This window comes from Moschus berezovskii, chromosome 7 (genome assembly GCF_049115385.1).
Source record: "Moschus berezovskii isolate FMDL1 chromosome 7, NW_MosBer_1.0, whole genome shotgun sequence".
Classification (NCBI taxonomy): Eukaryota; Metazoa; Chordata; class Mammalia; order Artiodactyla; family Moschidae; genus Moschus; species Moschus berezovskii.
This window is the reverse complement of record NC_142466.1, coordinates 36,344,174-36,365,526: the sequence shown is the minus strand read 5'-3', so window position 1 is coordinate 36,365,526 and position 21,353 is coordinate 36,344,174. Positions and strand designations below refer to the sequence as shown.

The window sequence follows — 21,353 nt, the reverse complement described above, 5'->3', positions numbered from 1 at the left end:
TGATAATACATATGCTTATTCAAAATTTCAAATGTAGAAAAAGATAAATAGTAAAAGTCTGCCTGTCATTCTTGACTTACAAGGATACCTTCTTATACAGAGTTTGAAAGTATAAGCTCCCAATTTTCTTACTACCCACTTCTTAGACACATACATCTGGATAATTCAGTTCTTTAAATTCTGGACTCAAGAAATCAAAGTCCAAAGAGACCTTTACTCTAGCAAAGGCCCATCTTCTGAGCTTTTGTCTTTTGTCCTGGAATTTTAGGTCTTCAGGTAAGTAACAGACCCTTCCAAAGAGCCATACCTACAGAACTCAGTAAATAATCATAATCCCATACACACAATAATTCTCACATTTTAAAGAGATGCACACATAAAGGACAAGGAAAGAGTTTCACTCTCATAGAGTAAAGCACAAGATTCCACTAGGAAACAAAAGGAGCCTTAAAACTTCTCTTTGCTGCAGATCAGTGTGTGGTGTTCAGTGTAACAGGTGCTGGTGTTTCCGTATTCATGCATTTACTGTACTGTTCAGGCAAGGTACCAGCTCCTGGAAAGGCAAGCTTGGAGATCTCAGATGAGTGTTTTCTAGTGTAGAGATTCTCAAAGTCTGTTCTATAGGATAATAGTATCTTGGGATGCTATTAGATGTTCCACAGAAAAGGGAGATTCCAAAGATGAATAAGTATAGATATTTTTAAAAGAAGGAAATGAAGGGTGAAATTAACCAAATAATACTTTCTAAAGAGCAGGACCCCAGAGGGCACACTTTGGGAAAGGATGTGGCATTCTGGCAGCTTTGGCACTAAATAGGTATGTTTGGGGACTAGGTGACTAAATTATTCATCACTGTTTGGCTCAGCTTACTTAGGTAACAATTTAATTATTATGAGAAAATAACTTTTTGCAACCATTTTGCCAATAACTATTAGAAACAGATCTTGAAGACTTCCGTAACGTTGGGTTCAAACCTGTGTTCTTTTCAATACAGCTACACTGTTTAGAATGGTGAGCATGGTGACAACATTCCTCTAGTATTCTTGCCTGGGAAATCCAATGGACAGAGGAATCTGGCAGGCTACGTCCATGGGGTTGCAAAGAGTCAGCCACAACTGAGCACGCACGCACCACTCAACTACTATTACTAGGTAAAATGAGGCTCAAGTGTTTTCACTGGAAATATAAACTAGAAACAAAAAACTTTTAATGAAGAATAATCCTAAAAATAAAAGGTAAGCTATAGCTTGCAAATACACATAACCAACACAATATTAATATCCAGAAAACAGACAATCATTGCAAATCAGTAAAAAGAAACAATTCAATCAGAAAATGAGCAAAGGACAGAAGCAGCCAATTCACAAACCACAAACATATGCCAATAAACATATGAAAGTACTGCCTGCTTTATCAAGAAAATGCAAATTAAAACAAGATATCATTTCATGTCTACGAGACTGGCAAAAAATTTCAAATCTTGCAACACAGGCATGTAGATTGGTACAATTATTTTGGAGGATGATTTAGCAATAATTATTGACTAAAATGTGCTGACTCTAAAACGCAAGACTTTGACATCTAGGTACATTTCACATTTTAGGGGGCAGTGTTTTCCAACCCCTTTCCATCATGGCAAGTTAGAGAATGATATTCATATAACACACTGCAGGTAATCTGATGGGGGGTTGCTCACAGCAGGAGGTGACCTATCCAGGGGTCTGTGCTCCCCTTAGGTCCCACTTGGCTTCCCTGAGGGCTCAGGGACCCCAGATCTCCCACTCAACTGTGAAGCACTGCTGTGCCACATTGGCTGGAGACCTCTGCCCTAGAGAAGTATACTCAAAGAGATATGTACAAAAATGTCTACCACAGAGTTTTTAATACACCCAAACCAAAACAAAACAAAGTGGCTACAACAACTTAAAAGCTCATCAGTAGGGAAATGCATAAATAAATTATGTTATACAAGGGAATACCATATAGCAGGTAAAATTCATGAATTTGACTACAGGGATAAGTTGCAAAACCATAATGTTGAGTAAGGAAAGCAAAATGCAAAAGGATCCACATACTATATATCAAAATATATGTATGGAAAACAGGCAGTCAAAACTGTACATACTCACATATTTGTTAGGTAAAGATATGAAAACATGCATGGGCAGGGTATTATCACCTCCAGGGTGGCGAATGCCCTTGGGAAAGGAGAGATGGCAATGGGATTTGAAAGTGAGTGAAAGACTCAAAGGATATGTGTGTCATCCTATATTTTAAGAAAGAAAAGCAAATGAAGCAAATGTGGCTAAAAGTTATATGCTTCCCTGGTAGCTCAGCTGGTAAAGAATCTGTCTGCAATGCAGGAGACCCTGGTTCGATTCCTGGGTTGGAAAGATCCCCTGGAGAAGGACATGGCAACCCACTTCCTTCAGTATTCTTGCCTGGAGAATCCCCAGGACAGAAGAGCCTGGTGGCTATAATCAATGGGGTTGCTAAGAGTCAACATGACTGAACGACTAAGCACAGAGAGACTCAAAGGATATGTGTGCCATCCTGTATCTTAAGAAACAAAAGCAAATAAAGCAAATGTGGCTAAAAGTTATGTGTTAAAATACAGAGGCTTCTAATATATTTTCACTGTATTATTTATGCATTTGAAATATCTCAATTTTTTTTTTAAAAAAAGCTAGATCAATGGTTCCAAACCTGGAAGCATATTAAAATTACTGAGGAGTTTAAAAAATTTCCCATGCGAGGGACTACATCACAGGTCTACCAAGTCAGAAACTTAAGATGTGGAGCCTGGGCGTCAGTATTATTGAAAACTTCCCCAAGTTATTCCAACGTGCAGTCCAGAGTTTAGAATCACTGAATTAGATGATCTCAAAAGTTTCTTTCAAATAATATTCTCTAAGTATTTTAATTGTACTGTTTCTTCATATGGTTTCAAGTGAACACAACTGAGTGAAAAGCCAGGCTCTGTCAATATTCACGGAGACCTTTCCTTCTATCATAACAGTTATCTTTTATGGCTGCGTATGCCTCTTTTGTTTTCTAGAACCACATGTTACTTCTCTCCCAGTTAGTCTGTTCATCTCCCCCCCTTTCTCCTACCACCTTTCTGAGTCCATCCCAACAGGCAATTGATCCAAGCACCACAAACTTAGGCTTTGAGTCATTCATATGCATTGCTTTTGAACATATTAAATAGATCCATATGCTTATCTACAGTAAGATAGAGGTTTTTCCTTCAGAAAATAGAATACAAAAAAATCATTCCAATGTGTACACTTAAAATTTTTTTAAATAGGCATCTAAAATGAAGCAGAAATTAAAAGTAACTTGGGCCAGAATTTTGAACATTAAAACATTACAGCAAATTGGTAAAACATACACCAAATATATATGCCTACTTTATATCCAAAAAAGTTACTCTTTCCCTGCCACATACATAGAGACAGCCCTCATAATGGCTCCACTTCAATCAGAGTTGGATCACGAGTAAAACAGTAACGAAAGTGGCCTTTTCCAACATTTCCACCCCTAAAGACTCTTTATTATCCTCTCCAACTTCAGAAATTCCTATGAAATCATCATCAGCCAATCAGTTTCAAATGGTTTGAAATAATTCACGTAGTCAGCCACATTGAGTTGATACAGAATCAAAGAAATGTGACATTCTCCTTAGCCTGGGCAGTTGTGTCATGGTTAAATGTACGATTTCCATTATATTTCCCAAAATGTGGAAAAATCGCTTTCAGACCCTCAACACTACCTCCAGGGATACTTATTTTAGATTAGAACCCTAACTAAAGGGCCATTGTCTTGAATAAGCCCTACCAAAATGTGATCTCAGGGACAGTAAGAAAGGGAACACTGAAATAGAATATATGTCAACAGACCAGGAAAACTTCCAACACTACTTAAGTTTCACTGGAAAGCAGACTGATATCCCAAGGGGAGGGGGGCAGGGGCAAAGAAAGAAATCATGTCATAGTTACAAGATTAGACAGACCCAATTTGGAATTCAGGTTCTACAATTTTTCAAGGCATGACCTTGGGAAGGTTACTTCATCTCTTTAAACCTCAGTTTCCTCATGCATAAAGTACAGAAAATGAAAAGTTACTTCCATAACCAAAAGCCAGATCTTGGTTTCTAATGGTGATGCTTTAGTTGCTAAGTCATATCTAACTATTTGTGACCCTACTGACTGTAGCCCAGCAGGCTCCTCTGTCCATGGGATTTTTCCAGGCAAGACTACTGGAGTGGGTTGTCATTTCCTTCTCCAAGGGATCTTCCTGACCCAGGGATCAAACCCAGGTCTCCTACATTGCAGGCGCATTCTTTACTGACTGAGCTACCAGGGAAGCCTGGTTTCTAATACTATTCTCTAATAGGCGGAAACAGGACTCCTCAGAGAAATGGCTAATTTCAAGGGTGGGGCAAGGACTATCGAATTATGAGCCTGGAGCACCTTGCAGTGTCAGAAAGTAAGAAAACGCTCCAAAAAAACCAAACAAGGGTGAGGGAATGCCAAAGGGATGTAAGAGCCGACTGAAAGAGCTCCCAATGGCCAAAACTGAGATCATTTAATCAACAAAATAAACAATGTGGTATTGGATTATAACCAAAAGTATAAAATAAATATCCTTGAGTCCATAGTGATATAAATAAATGATTGAATAAATAAATGGGAAAGAACAGGCAAATCACTCACATGGAAAAATTCCAAACAATTCATGCAGCTACTGCCCCCTCAGACATGGGCTATGCACAGAGATTTTTCTCTAGAATATACTATTGTGGCAAGAAGGTAGGGGGTGGGAGAAAACCACCTTTTTTCAGTGGAAAAAACCTGACAAACACTACTTCAGCCAGGAGTTCAAGCAGCTTAACATTATCAGTGATAAATCATGTTGAGAGAAGGCACTCTTTTTTTTTTCTCTCACATTGCACAAGGTTGTGGAACTTCCCCGACAAGGGACTGACCCTGTGCCCACTGCAGTGGAAGCCCAGAGTCTCAGCCACTAGACCAGCAGGCACCATTGGTACAATGTGACAAGAATGGCACTTTACCTCTAAGGTCTTCCTCCCAAGGATCTATTAACCAATATAATTATGAGAGAAATCAAAACTGAGGGACATTCTACCAAAGAAACTTGACCAGGGCACTCCAAAATTGTCAGGGTCACCAAAAACAAGAAAAGTCTGAGAAACCGTTACAGCCAAGAGAACCTAAGGAGATAAATGATTAAATGTGTTATGAGATTGTAGGACAGAAAAAGGACCTTAGGTAAAACCTAAGGAAATATGTTTGAGTGACCTCTGGGATTTGGTGATGGACAGGGAGACTGGTGTGCTGTGATTCATGGGGTCGCAAAGAGTCGGACACGAGTGAGTGACTGAACTGAACTGGACTGAACTGAAGGAAATATAAATAAAGTATGGACTGTGGTTAATAATTATGTATCAATATTAGTTGATTAATTGTGACTAATTGTACCTTACTAATGTAAGATAATATGGGAAACTAGGTAGAGGAGTATTTAGGAAACCTCTGTACTACCTTTACAATCTTTCTGTAAGTCTAAAAAACAAAACCTAAAACTATTCTCAAATCAAAAGGTTAGTATGAGAAATAGTTCCCTCATGGGGTGGGGCTGAGGGTTAAATTAAATAACAAATTTAAAGCACTTAGCACAGTGCCTGGCACATGGTACAAGCTAATACCTGGGAATCATTGTTGTTTAGCAGTTTTAAGCAGAGTTATTTTGTGAACAGTCTTACCAATTCATTCCAGAAGCATAATACTCGTATTACTTAGGGAACATTAAGAAAGAACAAATCCCACCACCTTAAGTATTTATTTGTGTTTATAAGCATCACTGATCTTGAGAATCTATGATTTTTATCTTTGCTGGGCAAGTCTATTTCATTCATTGCTTTAGTTTTCTAACATTATTCTGCATGTCAGGATGGAGCTCTGAGTAATGAATTGGACAACGCTTCTGAATTATTCAACTTGCTCTACACAGAGCTGGGCAACATTCCTTCTAATAACTTTCCTCCAACTCTGCCTCTTTATCCCATGAATTTCACCTTAGTTATTTTATGAGAAACGTGCTGCATACACCTCCAGCATATTGGACCATCTCTGCACTGCTAAAACCCTGCATATGACCAGAAGAGTGCATTTCACCATCTGGTGTTTGCTCCCCCCTTAAAAAAAATCTCTGGCTCCTACTTATACATCCATCCCTGCTACTTTGCCCATTAAACATCTGTGATCCTGCTTTCAACTCAAATTGGAAGTTGCAGTAACCTTCTCTGAGTGTTTGGTTCAGATTTGCTTTTGAGCACTGGAGCCCAGTGTTGTAATGAAGGTATCCACAGGCATTCTGTAAGATTTCTCCCAGTATGTCAACTCCCTCTGGGCTGAGGCCAGCTTCAGCTCCACCTGGTAACCTTTTCCACATTTAGCACCAAGCTGGGCACATCCAGTGCTCCAGTAAACATTTATTAAAGTGATACTAATTTGGATGCTATCCAAAAAGTAACTGAAGCACTCAAAGGTAGTGATTCTTCTCCCTTCACAGAGGTTCCAGAGAGGGCTTTCCTGAGTTGTCTAGGGACTATTTCAAAGAACCTATGATAAAATAAAAGGCTCCAGTGATTGCCTGCTTTTCCTAAGTAGTTTTTTTTTCTCCTCATAGTATAATTCTGCCTCTCCATTGATCAGAATTAGTGTTCTTTTTGTTTCTTATTAACATCAGTTACTGTATTCTTGGCTAACTAGCGTATGTAGAAACCCAATATGTTCCATTTTCTCAACACCAAAGAAGGGAGTTTTGAGATTGAATTGCTGATTGCTAAATTATCAAACAGCAAAAATAAGACTCTTATCATCTATCCATCCATCCACTTTCAATAGCATTTACTGACTGATATATGCCAGGTGTTGTTCTGGGTACTGGAGATTTAGGGATGAATAAGAAAGCCCCTGCCTTCAAAGATCTCCCAGTGCAATGGCGGGGGGACAGACAAGTAAATACAAAGGTAACATGACAGGTGTCATCATAAGAATAACGTGGACACTGGTTGGTGGAACATTCTTGTAATGATGTTTGTTTTGCCCCCCTAAAAAAAACATTATTTCATGGATTTCTTCAAATAGCTCCCTTGTCTTGCAGAGGATGTAGAAGGCTGAGAATGAAACCTTGCTCTAACATTTCCTAGCTTTGACCATCAGCAAGTCATTGAACCATCCAGAGTCTTAGCTTCCTCCTCTGGACAATAGTATCATTACAATTAATGCCTAAAAGTATCTAAATTTACTGGGAAGATCAAATGAGAGATCTCTGCAAACTCTAAAGGACTGTAAGAATGTGAATAACTATTATTGCATTCAATACAAGACAAAGGAGAACATTTTCACCTTACAGCCTCCTCTACTGGCACTCGACCCCTTCAAGAATTGAAAATTTTGTATGATCTATTTAATCAAGCTTTACTTTTCTGCTTTGACTAGCCTGATATTGGGTGGTTTCCTCAGATCTCTGGTGCCCAGGTTTCAGTGCATTCTGTGAGAGAGTCACTGCCTGGCCAATTTTAGGCATCATTAGAGGCTCCACCCCTATGGCCACCCAGCCACCTGGTTAGCACTTTGGAAGATCCGGTCGGCTTCGAGACCCCTGTTTTTCAGTCTAGTTAGAGATTAATTCATATTTTATAGCAAAAAAAAAAATTTAAAAATCAAGAGATGCTACATCTTCAAAAAGTAAGCTTGGACCTTGTTTGCGAAAGGTAGTAGTCATTGAGATGGCGAGTGAAGGTGAGAGCTGGAAAGAATGTCGGAATACCCTTTCCCACTGGCTGGCATGGGCTTGGGCGTCCCAGATGGATCCAGAGCAAACAGGCCGACAGGACATGGAGACACATGCTTTTCTTGTGAGCCCAACAAATGTAAAGCTCCCTTAATCTACACCAAAATAAAACTGAAATGTAAGCTGACAGGAGCCCAGACCCAGTGTGACCTCTGCCACGGCTTCCCTGTGTCCATCCTCCCACCTATTGAGGTCCCTGGCCGTGCAGAGATTTCACCTAAAAGAGTGCTCCCTTGTCCCGCCCCTCCCCCTCCCATATTCTTTTGACATTTTTTGCCACCCAAACAGCATCCCCAAACGCCTCCTTGGGTGACATCACAGATAGCCATGGGTTGCTTCTGGTATCCCATCTGTTCCGGCAGGCCTGGCCTCCGCGAGGGCGCAATGCGAAAGGAGTGTTGAGTGGAGGCTGGGTGGGGGCGGGGTGGGGATCGGGCCTTTGAAGCTGTTTTCTTCTATCGGGCGCTGCAGCTGTCGGCGTTGGCTGCGGAAGCCCGTGATTGTCCTTGCAGCTCCCGTTGCCGGCGGTGCACTGTGCTTTGGGATATTAATTGGGCTTTCATTATGCGAACGTACCCAGAGGCTTTTGCAGTTGATTCCTATATCTATATTGATTCATAAAAAATGCCAATAAATAACAGCTCTCTCAAAGCAGCTTTGCATGTTTTGGATAATGAGTTGGTTTATGTCCCTCTCTGCCCAATCTCCCCCCATCCCCCTTTTTCTTTCTTTTTTTTTCTTTTTACCCATTACTGCATAATAGATCACAGAATCTTTAGGACAATGGACAAGCGCATTGGCTAAATCACCTTATTACAGTCCCATATAGTTGAAAAGAGGCTTAATGCTAAATTATCGGATCCCAGCTATTGTGGAAACCAAGGAAAAATAATGCTTCCAAATAACCTGGTGGTGCCTCTGTGCGCTCATTGTCCAGGGAGCTATTGGCACGCCTGCCACCGGAGTGCTCCATTGAGTCAGCAATCCCCTGAAATGAACAGGGGGGGCCCAAATTCAGGCTGGGAGTGAGTCTCTTTTACTTTTTAGTATATTCGAGGTTATAGGATATTTTAGTGCCTGAGCTTTTAAAAATGTTTTACATTTGTGGGTAACTGTGGGCAAAATTGTTTTTCGATTTGAAACGCCCCAAATTAGGCATGTCACAGACGACTTCGGCATGCAGAATTACCGTATATTATCCCACATAAAGTGGAGATGAAAGCAGAAATTGCACATCCGTTTCATTTCACTGAAACTTTTCAAAGGAAGGAAGGATGTTCATTAAAAGTTAACAGTGACACAGCTGTGCAGAACTCTCAGAGAAAATGTCATTGTCACGGGAGCCTGACTGTGACCAAGTATCATTCTCCATAGCAGAATGTGAGGTTCCTGTGGTCTGTTGAGCTGTTGATGGCATTGACAAAGAAGAGCAGTGGCCCCAGGAGTGTGGGGATGCAGATGGGTTTTGGAAGACCATTGTTCTAGCTTGCGTGCCATAACTTTAACAGGAAGTAAATTTGATTTTGTTTCGGAAAACTAGGTAGAATCAGAGATCCTAAGGACACTCTTCCTCTTCATTGCTGGGAAGAGGGGTGGATAGCATTTCTTTATGATAAGCTGTCTATGTCCCATTCTCTGTTTTTGTCTTTCTCTCCCTTCCTCTTTAAATAAAAGGCCTACGGATATTAGATGGGCAACAGTGGAAATACTAAACAAACAAAAGAAACAAACAAAAAACCCACTGCCTACTAAAACTGAAGCTTAATAAAATTGCTGTTTCCCTGCTCCACTGCATATTGTTTCTGTGGTATTATATTTGGTTGTCTCTCATACAATCTTTGAAAAAAACAAACAAACAAACAAAAAACAGTGTAAATAACAGAGGCTTAGATAAATATGCAAAGATAACTGAGTATTCCTGCTATTAGATAAATTCCTCTTGAAGAGCTTCATGATGATTCAGTGATGGCAATGGAAATTTGGGTAGTAAAAACAATGAGTGCTAATTTTGGAGAAAATAATTCATATTTCTCATCTCCAAGAGATTTAAAAATATCCAATGTAATATTTCTTTATAATTTGAAAAATGGGTTAGAGAATGAACATCTTTTCTTTTTTTTTCAAGATTTGAGAAATTTATCACAAATCTCTATCAGACCCAAGACTAAGAAGAAACTCAGAACCAATTTAAGAAAACCATGAAATTCCTCTTCTAAGACCATATGAAGTAATGATTTTACCTTGGAACTGATATTCTCTTTCAGTTTAATGAGGAAATAACAAGACAGCCAGCAAAATTATGCAAAACCTTTATCCAACTGTGGTGTTCTGCTGAAGTTGCTATACAAATGTACCTCTATTAATTAAGGTATATTAATAAGGAGGAAAATAAGATTCTATTAATTAAGGTATATTAATAAGGAGGAAAATAAGAAAAGAAGATGTAATGGGCACTCACTGCCTCTCAGGGCACACAAGATAAAACAGACAAATGGCAGATATTCAAGGGATGATGCCATTCTGTCATTCTTAAGGTTTTCTCATATTGCTCAAATCATTCATCACCGGTATATTTTTTTGTAATGACCTTCATTTATTTAGTACTCACTATGTCCCAAGTTCCATGAAATATACTTAATTGATATAATATGAATGTTTCTCCCACTATTATTGGAAATGTCAAACATCAATGGCTCCTTATTTATTTTTGACAAGAACTTTGGAGTGGGGTATAATGGCAGAGGTATGAAAAGGACAAAGAAAGGTATTTATTTGCATTTTGTAAAACTGTCTCCAGTTTTCAGCTTAATTTCTTCTTAACTAAACGCACAATTCAAGGCTTGTGGTAAGGTGATAAACCTCAGAATATCTGTGCTATTTCTTCTCCGTGAAATAGTTTACCTCCTAGCCTTTTCTATTCTCTCTCTATACCATTTCCACACAATCCTGTGCCAGCTCTGTGAAAGCCTGGAAAACCAGCCCTGCAACTGGAGAAACACTTGCCAGAGTGGCCATATTTTCTGAATCTCAAATTGAGACATGTAGCCTAAAAAATAGGGGCATGTGAAAGAGAAACTGCCTAAACTTTGTGAAATTTAGACCCTCCCAGAAAAACCTAGGCAAGGAGTTGACTTTCTTTTAGGAATTCCTGGGTTATAATTCAGGACCGCATGCCAGACAACCCCAAAGTCAGTAGAATCTGGAATTCTTGCCATGTCCTGAGTGGATCTCTATCTAGATTTTTGTAGGCTTTGCTTCTCTCAGTTGGGCCATTTGAGAATGTTTGCTCCAGGTCACCCTCTCCTGAGTGACTATCTCAACTTCCCAGGCATGAACAAACAGAGGGTCCCACAGTTTAAGGGCCACTGACATATCCTTACAGAGCAAAGCAAGCTATTAGAAATGAGACAGAACAGGAGCAAAGAGTTTGCGTACTTGCAAAGTCTCTGCTCCACTCAGAATCGAGCTCTTAGATCGGTGTCAACTCAACAGTAACATTCTAGAAAAGTCATTCAGCCAATGTGTTTGAGAAGTGGGGATTTGATAATTTAGCCACTTGCCACATGTGGCTACTGAGTACTTGAAATGAAGCTGGTGTGAATTCAGATGTGCACCAAGTTTAAATACCTGTAGGATTTCGAAGATTTAGGACACAGGGAAAAAAATATAAAATATTTCATGTATAATATTTAAATATTAATTACATGTTGAAATAATATTTTGGAAATGCATTACTGGAATTGATCTCATCTATTTCTTTTTCCTTTTTTAAAAGTGGCTATTAGAAAAAAAAATAATGATGTGTGGCTTATGTGTAAATTCACATTTAAGGCTTGCATTATACATTTCCATTGAACCGCATTAGTCCGGATAGTTGAACAGAGAAATAGAACACAATTTCATAGGCCAATGCAACACATTTTAGAAATTGCCTTTGCTTTGCTCTTAAGTTTTCAGTTGACAATAATACAAAACTGCTACACACACAATGAGAAAATATTTTATATGCACACTTTTGTATAGATATATTTTTGACTAACACTGAGTCACTTTTTTCAGTTAAAAATAGGCAAAGGATTTTTAGACAATTAAAATATCAGCTTGAAATATGGGCTTACAGATACATACTCTTTAGTTTTTAACTTTTACTTAGTGTTTTCAAAATCATAAAATATGATTTTTTCTTCCAGCCTTCAAAAGATTAGTAAAATAAGTTTACTTGGATTAGATTTTTAAATTCTTTAAATTTAGAAGTTTTGTTCAAGTTAAAAAAAAAAGTCAGTGCTATACATTTGGGGAATCCAGTCACTACTCTGGGAAGAAATAAAATATTCAGCGGGAGATGTTTAAAGATTGCATATATATTCTAGGTTTTATTGTTAGTCGTAATTCAAGAAAGTTCTTGCCTTTTTGAATTGAGCAACTTGGTAAATAAATATTTAACATTTAATTTAAGCAACAGAGTATTGCCCAAATGTACTCTGTGACCAGCCAACATTCAGGCTTCAGATTCTTTCACCTGCGTGTTGAAATCGTCTTATATGACAATTTTACCTTGGTGCATATAACAGCTAATCGGCTATAACAAACAAGTACTAGATCAAAGGCAAGAACACACATTTTTCTTCATTAGCAAGTCCTAGGATTTAAAATTTCAGTATCACCTCCGAGGCATGCTTTCATAATAAATAGTATCACGCAAATAGCAAAATGGATTATAAACAGCAGTAGCTTTATATTTTGTTTACTTAAGATCATTTCAATTTATACTTATAATAAATACTTATTCTTTAGACATAAAACGCTTTCACACAAGAACAGGATTCTTGCTTGATAAGTGGACAGGTTGCTATTATTTCTTACTCAGAAAACTTAAAAATATGTGCATTCAGAAATGTTTTGCCATAGTACCTGCAAACCTACGTTTCTTCATGCTAAAAGAGGCCAGTCCAAGGCTGATACCAAAGGGATGGTTTTGCAGGAAAAAAGCTCCATTCATTTTTTACTTTGAAATTTTTTTGTTGTTGTTTTGGCCCAACTTTGGATTGTTGGGGCATCAGGTAAGAATCTGTAAAATCACCCATCCTCCACATGCTGGGTGATACAGAGCACAGCTGTAACTTAAGTTAAGCCATCAGCTAAGAATAAAAGCACGAGAAAGCAAACCAACCAAAACCTAAAGAAAACAACATGCTGATCACATAATAACTATTGAATAATGCAAATATTAACAGAGCAAACCAAGCAGGGGGACTCCATCTGAGGAAGAAGAAAAGCCAGCAAGGAGAAGGCAGTGATTGGGAAATCAGATCGGCTCTTCCTCCTCGGTAGAAAAAGTGGATCAGGACTGACATCTGCTGGCCTCGCTAATGGGATGTACCCATTGAAACAGGGTCTTGGAGAACAAAACATTCTGGTGGGGTGATATTGCATCACTGGGGTAGGGAGGAGGCAATGGCTTGGCAAAGCCTTGCTAGTGAGCAACCTGCAGAGTGGCCAATCAGCGGTCTTTCCTCCAGTCAGGAGTAGCCTCGGTTTTTCCCTCTCTGGTATTTCACCTTCGTTTGGATCCATGAATGCCTTTTTAAATCACCCCAAGAGGGGACAAAACACTGTTTACACAAGTTTCAAGAAAAAGTAGTGGTTAATTAGATATTCAACAGAGATGACAATTTTGAGTCTTTCTCCAAAGACTCATTGGAAGTTAAATTATATTTAAAGGCTAAATGTTTACCCACAGCATGATAAGATTGGTGGCTTTTAGCAGTACCAAGCTAGTGTATCACCCTCTCAAGGTTTCATCAAGTCATTATCCCAACTCTGACCTTTGTCATCCCCTCTTTCACTCTCATCATTACTCCCCTGGAATCTATCTGACTGGGAGATTTTGTCCTCATGAGGCTTTGCTTCCAGTCTCTGGAGTCTTAGATTTCTAAGCACAGTGTTATCTACCATTGGGAAATGAGTTCCCATTGGCTTGGAAGGCTTGAGAAGCCTGGGACAGAGTCTATCTTACTCAAGTCATCTTCTGTGTACCTAGCGTGGTTCCTACTACATCACAGTCACTCAACAAATATTGATTGCCTTACTTTAAAAGTTGAATATTCTATGTACCCTCTTGTTGCTTTTAGGAATGCAATTTCTTTTTGATGGATCTGAACAGAACTAAATAGTCAAGTTTTTAATTAGATATGGAGCTTCCCTGGTGGCTCAGATGATAAAGAATCTGCCTGTAATGCAGGAGACTCAAGTTTCATCCCTGGGTTGGGAAGACCCCTGGAGAAGGGAATGGCTACCCACTCCAGTAGTCTTGCCTAGTTTTGATTGGAAATAAGCTACGATGCTGAGTACTCTGAGTCTTTCACCAGTGCTCACTTCCTTATTATTTCAGTCTCATCTCTTACTGGAGGCACAGTCCTACTGTTTGTAATAGTAAAGTTAGCCCATAGGTTATAGAAATTCTTCCCCGGAAAAATCCTTAACATGCTTTAACTCAATGATAAAAATGGGACCGGTGGGTCCAAAACCTTTCCCCCTCTACCCTTCTGTGACATCTAAAGTATGTTGAAAGTGTATGTGACCACCAGCATATATACATGTGTGTGCCTTCTGGTGTATGTCTGCGTAAGTCTCTGGGCTTTAAAAATTTTTATAAAGCATATAGAAAAAAAAGAAACCGGGAAAACTTTCCCCAAAGACAGAAGGAGGATAAAGACTGAAACTTTGACTACCAGGGAGTTTCAGAGGCATAGTAATGACACACCATTTTGAAAAACACTAGCAAAAACCATTTAGCTGAATCAAATTACCACCTAAAAGCGCATTTTGGAAGGTGGAGGCAAAATAGTACATGCAAAGCATTAGCTTTTAGATGAAAATTATTAGCTTATGCCAAATGTACACAAATCCCATTTTCTTTTTTCACTTTCTTTCAGTTTCTGTACTTTGTTCCCAGTTAATTCAAAAGAACAAAATAGTTTCACTCTTCTTAAATATAGTTGGAGTAAAAGTTTTTCTTTTAAGATAGAAACTCCAAGTGGGTAATTCTGAGTGTTTATTCCAGTGGTTAACACTGTTATGGATTTCATAATTTATATAAATATATATATATTTAAAATCCTCTAAACCCCAGTATTATTCTCAGATGTAAAATAATAGATCTTAAAGAAAATAAAGGGCTTAGATTATTGGGTCATATCATCTCAATATTTATAACTCCAATTTCAACAGTTTTATTGAAAATATGTTAATTTATATTTTGAAAAAAATCAAAGGGGGAAATAAAAATCATCTTGCTCAAAACCTTTGCAAAGCATTTTGCTTTTTATATACCATGGTAACCTAATAAAGACACTGTCACTTGGCAGATGGCGTGGCATGTTAGCCTCAAAATAAAATACTAGATGCCAAAATTATTAACTCCAACATGTTCATAAATTTTTTAAAAATAAAAAAATTAATTTTTAAAAACATTTTTCTCTTCCCTCATGTCATCCCGGAACAAAAAGTACTCAACTTGTTAAAAAAAAACAAAACTCTCAGTACATATTCAAAGGCTAGTTGCAAATACGCAAATACCAAGAAGCATTTGAAATATGGAACCTGGAAAAGATCACCTGGGCTAGTATTCTCAGTCCTATTTGAGACAATTGTGTCCAACACAGAGACTCTCCACTTTCACACTGTTTGAGCAGAACATCTCTTTTGGCTTATTCTCACAGCTTTATCCCTGCACGCTTCCCAATATATTGTCAGTGGGATAAAGACTTCCCTCAGCTCTGTACTCCTGAAATCTAAGCCTCTCGGCTATGAAATGGTATAGTATGGATATGGTTGGCTCTCCAGGCCGTGATGAGCCCTGCTCAAAGTAAAGTCTTGTTTCTTTAGGAAATAATAGGTTTTTACATGTGGCTTCAGTGCATTCACCCTAGGTGGCAATGAGCCTATATCCCTGTTTTAGGGTGTAAAAGAAGCTGTGGGGTACCCTTTCCATTAAAATTTCTCATGCTAACATTGTTATATTGTAATTTATTATAATCTTCATTCAAAATTTAAATGCTGTGAGTTCTTTCCACTCTCTTCCCTTTTTCCTCATCTTTCTAACAATCTCTTTCAGTACATCACTTTTTAACCTTGTCTACATCAGTACAGGGGCTTCCCTTGTGTCTCAGATGGTAAAGAACCTGCCTGCAATGTGGGAGACCTGGGTTTGATCCCTGGGTTGGGAAGATCCCCTGGAGGAGGACGTGGCAACCCACTCCAGTATTCTTGCCTGGAAAAATCCCATGGCAGGTTACAGTCCATGTGGTAGCAGAGTTGAATACAACTAAGTGACTAAGCACCACACATCAGGACAAAAAAAAGAGAGAGTAATGCATGTCATAACTTTTCTTGCTAAGTAATACAGAAACAGAGAAGATTGCTTTATCTAGAGAGGGAAGGATTAAATGTTTTTGCCCCATGTTGGCTGGCTGTTTTTCAAAATATTGTCATGTAATTTCAGTGCCACCCCAAATGTCTACAGATGCAAACCTTTTTCTGCCCAAGAGATGTCATAACTCAGGTTCCCAGAAAGGAATTCTGTGCTCAGGGGACACAAAGAGATTCCCATAAGACAGACTCAAAGCCACTATCCTACTAAGCAGAAACCTCAAGGAGAACTTTCCAAATAAATGTGCCAATGATATGACTCTCCTCGGATATTTATTTATTTTTATTTTATTTTTTTTTATTGGAGGCTAATTATTTTACAATATTATATTGGTTGGTTTTGCCATACATTGACATGAATCCGCCCCAGGTGTACATGAGTTCCCCTTCCTGAGCCCCCCTCCCACCTCCCTCCTCCCTTTATCCTCCCTCTGGGTCATCCCCGCACACCAGCCCCGAGCGTCCTGTAACATGCATCGACCCTGAACTGGCAATTCGTTTCACATATGACAACATACATGTTTCAATGCCATTCTCCCAAATCATCCCACCCTCACCCTCTCTCACAGAGTCCCAAAGACTGATCTATACATCCCTGTCTCTTTTGCTGTCTCGTATACAGGGTTATCATTTGCATCTTCTAAATTCCATATATATGCGTTAGTATACTGTATTGGTGTTTTTCTTTCTGGCTTACTTCACTGTGATAATAGACTCTAGTTTCATCCACCTCATTAGAACTGATTCAAATGCATTCTTTTTAATGGCTGAGTAATACTCCATTGTGTATATGTACCAAAGCTTTCTTATCCATTCGTCTGCAGATGGACATCTAGGTTGCTTCCATGTCCTGGCTATTATAAACAGTGCTGTGATGAACATTGGAGGACATATGTATCTTTCAATTCTGGTTTCCTCGGTGTGTATGCCCAGGAGTGCGATCGCTGGATCATATGGCAGTTCTATTTCCAGTTTTTTGAGGAATCTCCACACTGTTCTCCATAGTGGCTGTACTAGTTTGCATTCCCACCAACAGTGTAAGAGGGTTCCCTTTTCTCCACACCCTCTCCAGCATTTATTGCATGTAGACTTTTGGATAGCAGCCATTCTGACTGGTGTGAAATGGTATCTCATTGTGGTTTTGATTTGCATTTCTCTGATTATGAGTGATGTTGAGCATTTTTTCATGTGTTTGTTAGCCATCTGTATGTCTTCTTTGGAGAAATGTCTGTTTAGTTCTTTGGCCCATAAAAATATGGAACGCTTCACGAATTTGTGTGTCATCCTTGCGCAGGGGCCATGCTAATCTACTCTGTATCGTTCCAATTTTAGTATATGTGCTGCCGAAGCAAGCACGGATATTTATTTTTAATTTCCAGATTTAAAATCCAGTATGTCCTTTCCAAAATAGGAAACTTAGAAAATCTTAAAAATAATCTGGCAATATTTACTGGTCTTTCCTTCCACCACTGGCATTCACTTTCCTTTCTATCATGTACATAGATGAATGTCTCTATCAGAAATCAGGCAGACACTTCTGAACTGTGAGCTTGCTATGTAATACTGAAGCTCTATTACTCTTTTTGATGTCTTTATATGTTTCATCAGTCCCTACTGGCCATTGGAAGAGCCAGGAACAGATTCACTTACAATAAGCACACTTACTAGGCCAGGGATTCTTTTAGTCAGCAAATATTGACTGAGTGACTACCAAGTGCCAGACATTATTCTAGGCATCGAGATATAGTGGTGAACAAGAAAGGTCCAGATGAAGGCAACCTCAAAATTCTCGATGGCTAGGAATCAAGATGATATATATATCGTCATATATATCATATATATTTATGGCCTACTTTATTCTGTATGCATGTATATATACACAAGTATATGTATATATATATATACACAAGTATATACTTGTGTATATATACGTACATACAGAATAAAGTAAGTCATTTCCTAAATTTTAAAATGCTCTCTCCTGCCAGCTTGCCATTTTTGGCTGAAATTTGCATCATGGAATTGATTTCTTTGATTGAATTGATTCTCTGTATTTAAAGAATATCTCATCCTAGGAGCTGTAATAGGGGGCAGGATCTGTTGCTCACTATATGATGTAAAAATGGAGAGTTGTTTTCCTTGTCTTTTATTTTTATGTAATAAGACAGTTGCTACATGATCTAAGCTCAACCTCTAAGCTAACCTCTGATATGTTTGCTCTGGCTTTGATTTGGGAGCTAGAATGTCAAAGAATGCTCAAACTACCGCACAATTGCACTCATCTCACACGCTAGTAAAGTCATGCTCAAAATTCTCCAAGCCAGGCTTCAGCAGTATGTAAACCATGAACTCCCAGATGTTCAAGCAGGTTTTAGAAAAGGCAGAGGCACCAGAGATCAAATTGCCAACATCCGCTGGATCATGGAGAAAGCAAGAGAGTTCCAGAAAAACATCTATTTCTGCTTCATTGACTATGCCAAAGCCTTTGACTGTGTGGATCACAATAAACTGTGGAACATTCTGAAAGAGATGGGAATCCCAGACCACCTGACCTGCCTCTTGAGAAACCTGTATGCAGGTCAGGAAGCAACAGTCAGAACTGGACATGGAACAACAGACTGGTTCCAAATAGGAAAAGGTATACGTCAAGGTTGTATATTGTCACCTTGCTTATTTAACTTATATGCAGAGTACATCATGAGGAACGCTGGGCTGGAAGAAGCACAAGCTGGAATCAAGATTGCTGGGAGAAATATCAATAATCTCAGATATGCAGATGACACTACCCTTATGGCAGAAAGTGAAGAGGAACTCAAAAGCCTCTTGATGAAAGTGAAAGAGGAGAGTGAAAAGTTTGGCTTGAAGCTCAACATTCAGAAAACAAAGATCATGGCATCTGGTCCCATCACTTCATGGGAAATAGATGGAAAAACAGTGGAAACAGTGTCAGACTTTATTTTTTGGGGCTCCAAAATCACTGCAGATGCTGATTGCAGCCATGAAAATAAAAGATGCTTGCTCCTTGGAAGGAAAGTTATGACCAACCTTGATAGTATATTAAAAAGCAGAGACATTACTTTGCCAACCAAGGTCCGTCTAGTCAAGGCAATGGTTTTTCCCGTGGTCATGTATGGATGTGAGAGTTGGACTGTGAGGAAAGCTGATCGCCGAAGAATCGATGCTTTTGAACTGTGGTGTTGGAGAAGGCTCTTGAGAGTCCCTTATACTGCAAGGAGATCCAACCAGTCCATTCTAAAGGAGATCAATCCTGGATGTTCATTGGAGGGACTGATGCTAAAGCTGAAACTGCAATACTTTGGCCACCTCATGCGACGAGTTGACTCACTGGAAAAGACTCTGATGCTGGGAAAGGTTGGGGGCGGGAGGAGAAGGGGACGACGGAGAATGAGATGGCTGGATGGCATCACCGACTGCATGGACATGAGTTTGAGTGTACTCCGGGAGTTGGTGATGGACAGGGAGGCCTGGCGTGCTGTGATTCATGGGGTCGTGGAGAGTCGGACACGACTGAGCGACTGAACTGAACTGAACTGAACTGAGTTAAATTAACGAGGAATACACAGAACCCATTCTGGGTGTGAACGGTGTAAAAATAGCAGCAACATTATCCTTTTATGGGCATCCATGTACTAATGACAGCATCCTACTTTGATGCTGGAGGCATCGGTGGTAAAGCTTCAATGTCCAGTCTTTAGCAGCAATAGCTATGGCACCCTCACTTGTCTTTTGTTTGCCATGATTTTGGCAGTGGTTCTAGTGTATAGGAGAGACTCTTTGTAGTTTTTTATCTATTCCTCCTCAGCATACAGCTGGACTCCATCTTTCAGTGTCCTTTCTGAGCTAGGTATAACCTTTTTACTAAGTTTTGGCTCATAGTTAAAGTGAAAGTTGCACAGTCATGTCCGACTCTTTGTGATACCATGTACTGTCCATGGAACTGTCCAGGCCGGAATACTGGAGTGGCTATCTGCTCCCTTCTGCAGGGGATCTTCCCAATCCAGGGATCAAATAAAAGGTTGCTGTCAAAAGAAAGATGCTACTTCCGAGGCGAATCCATAAAACCTCCCACCAGATCCTTTATAATCGCTCTGCTTCCATCTGTTAACTGACTGACAATGCCCAGAATAACCTCGGCATAACCAGAATAACCAGATTATCACATGTGGAATATGGCACAGCCTCCATCAGCCTGGGTCCCCAAATGACTGCAGGGAGTAGATTTTAGTAAATATGAAGCTTCTATTGTATTATGCCATCATGATATTAGGATTTATCTTTATAGCATCTAAATTTTCCTAACTAATGTACACATTTGTACCAGAAATGCAGTGTTTCCATAACAAAAATCTAAATTCATCATTTTGGGTAAGCAATGAGGATGTGAGTGGCATGGAAACTCGCTTTGGAGGGTGGAAAGATGAAGATCTATGTTATGTAGTAGAAAAATCTTTGATAAAATTGTCTCTTGATATAAGTCAGAAGACAAGTCACGTGTATGCTGATTCTTTAGCTCAAGGGGAAAGGGTTGGAAAGCAGAATGTTAGTAGCAATTTGCAGAAGAGTGGATGAACTCAGGCAAGAATTGGCTTGCTTTCACACAAAAATGAAACTAAATGTCAGAAACTAGAGGTGTTGAAAAGTTGGAAAAATTGACTGCTTCCAAAATTCAAACAGTAAGAAATCAGATTGAATCAGACTCAGCCCTGCAGCTAAGATCCAGTCAAGGGAGTGGTCTTCCTATCTAAGCTTGATGGCCTTAGGCGGTAGATGGAGAGAGTCATAGGCACTGGGAAGCAAAACCATAAATCAGGCTTGAGAATTATGACCAGGAAAGAACTTTGGGTACAGTTCCTAGCACATGAAACTGATTGGAAGCAAACAGATTAGAAGTCTACTAGGTTTTTGATGGAATTATACTGTCAAAGAAACCGTGAACTTGGACTAAAATAAGCCTTTGAGTATCAGAATAAATTTTGCACCCCTAAATTTATTAGCAACGTATGAGCTTTGAAAGCTAC

The 21,353-nt window shown here is 39.1% G+C and overlaps 1 non-coding gene across 1 annotated transcript; it reads right to left on the bottom strand.

Moving 5' to 3' along the window:
• Positions 1-17,563: 17,563 nt before the first annotated feature.
• On the bottom strand, positions 17,564-17,670 carry LOC129557682 (U6 spliceosomal RNA). The gene has a single exon (XR_008686274.2). It is a non-coding gene; the product is annotated as a U6 spliceosomal RNA (small nuclear RNA).
• Positions 17,671-21,353: the final 3,683 nt, after the last annotated feature.